Below are 1,936 nucleotides of genomic sequence, written 5' to 3'. Positions count from 1 at the left end.
ACTTTGCGACATTTTCCCCTCACACCCTCAACGGTCACTTACCTTACCTTGCTGTCTCACCTATGGACAGTCTTTCTCATGCAGCTCTTCCCCCTGCTACATAGTGTCCCCCTATGGACAGTCCACCCCCACAGACTTTTACTCTGCCCCCACCCCAACGACATTAGTCACTGTTGCATTTTTAATATGTATATTATAACTTTTTTATTAAAATTGTTATAGATTTTTTTCACTTGATCCCCACACCCCCCAATGGTCAGGCTTCTCCCCTTATGGTCATTCCCCACACCCCTAAACAGTCTTTATCTGCCTCTACCCCAATGGACATGTATTTATTCATCACTGCACAGTTGTATTGTGTTATAGTTCTATTGTTGTTTTTTATTACCATTTTCTTTATTTACCTGGTCCTGCATGTTGGAGCTCAAAGCCTATGATGTTCACTGTACCCTCCAACGTGCCATTGGAACACAAGGATGATGTTGCTGATAATGGGCCTCTGTATGCCTATGAGGATATTCCATAAAAAAATCGCCGTTTCCAGCTACAATAGGTCATTTACAACATTAACAATGTCTACACTGTATTTCTGATCAATTTTGATGTAATTTTATATGGACAAAATCTTCTCTCTCTTCTGTCCATCTCCAACTGTTTGAACAGCATGCTAGCCTGTCCACTTTGTTCAGGATGTTGAAATCATGTGGCCTACCTTGTTTTTCAGAATGAGAATGAGTTCCCAATTCCTTATATAACAGTATTTTATGCTAATGCACATTTATAAAAACCAAACTAGACAGTATAATAGTCTGTGGCTAAAATGCTGCCAGCAGTACACACGTGCAGATAGAAACTGTGCATTCAGTCATTTCCAGAAATAATGTTCATTGATACTCCCGTTTTAGTAGGGTGTGCTCTTTGCAAAATTTAAGGAGTTGAAACATGAAAAGGGTATTTGTTAGAAAGGTTACGTTGTCGTRTATTACAGTAAAATATTGTCTCAATGTGTTTCGGTGTCCATATAACCAATTCTGTTGGACCAACCCAAATGCAAATAGCGAGTGGAATCCGCTTGRTGTCAAGAGAGGAAGAGGTGATCTTTAATCTTTGTTGTTATGAGTGGCAGGGGGAGGGCCTTGGTGTGTGTGTGTGTGTGTAAATGGGAAGGTGCACAGCATAGGTGCACAGTCACAGCAGAAGGAGCGAAGGAAACGAGACCAAAAAGACAGCATGAGAACAAGCAGACATTTGCGTTCATAAAAACTAAAAGAAAACACAAGTAAACTTGATTCTTACAATACAGGCATTTGGAATATCGCGCTAAAACATAAACTCAAATTAATTCGATATATAGCCCAGCACTAAAATGAAATAGTAAATGGCCTATTCAAACCAGGGAAATACCTCCATAGAAATAAATGCACTTTAAAATGTTGAAAGAGTTATGCATGTTCCCCAAATAGCATCCCCAGAGATAAATGGAAGGATTTCATTCCAAACTGGCCCGTTCTCCTCCAGGTTTCCCTTGGGATGGTGCCTAACTAGAGATGAGATCAACCCCTGCTTGAATATGTATTTCACAATTTACTCGCTCTGATAGTTTCCTCTAAGTCCCAGAAGAGATGGGAAGTAGTGTGGTGGTGGTTGCAATATGCATGATCAACGGAGCTCTCCACTCTGCCAGATGAGTCAGAGGGACATAGTCATCCTCAACTGTTTCACTGCAGATAACAGTAATGAAAGTGGAAAGAAACTGTACCCAAACACTTTTCAGCCCAGCTTAGAGAGAGATTCTTCTCTTTGAGTTGAGACGTTAACAGTAAGGAGTAAGGATCCCCCTGGGCAACAGACGTCAGTTCAACGTCTATTTTTTTAAATTACAATTTGGTTGAGTTGTCAACTAACATTGAAATTTAAAAAATGATGTCACCATGGC

The 1,936-nt window shown here is 40.2% G+C and overlaps 1 protein-coding gene across 3 annotated transcripts in view; it reads right to left on the bottom strand.

Annotated features, from left to right (window-relative positions):
- The window catches only part of LOC111951639 (synapse differentiation-inducing gene protein 1), a 71,745-nt gene that overhangs the window by 23,374 nt on the left and 46,435 nt on the right, over window positions 1-1,936 (bottom strand). The gene's annotated exons all lie outside the window — the stretch shown is intronic.

Source organism: Salvelinus sp. IW2-2015, linkage group LG25, assembly GCF_002910315.2.
Source record: "Salvelinus sp. IW2-2015 linkage group LG25, ASM291031v2, whole genome shotgun sequence".
NCBI lineage: Eukaryota > Metazoa > Chordata > Actinopteri > Salmoniformes > Salmonidae > Salvelinus > Salvelinus sp. IW2-2015.
Note: the sequence above shows the minus strand (reverse complement) of the source record. Positions and strands in the feature narration are given on the sequence as shown.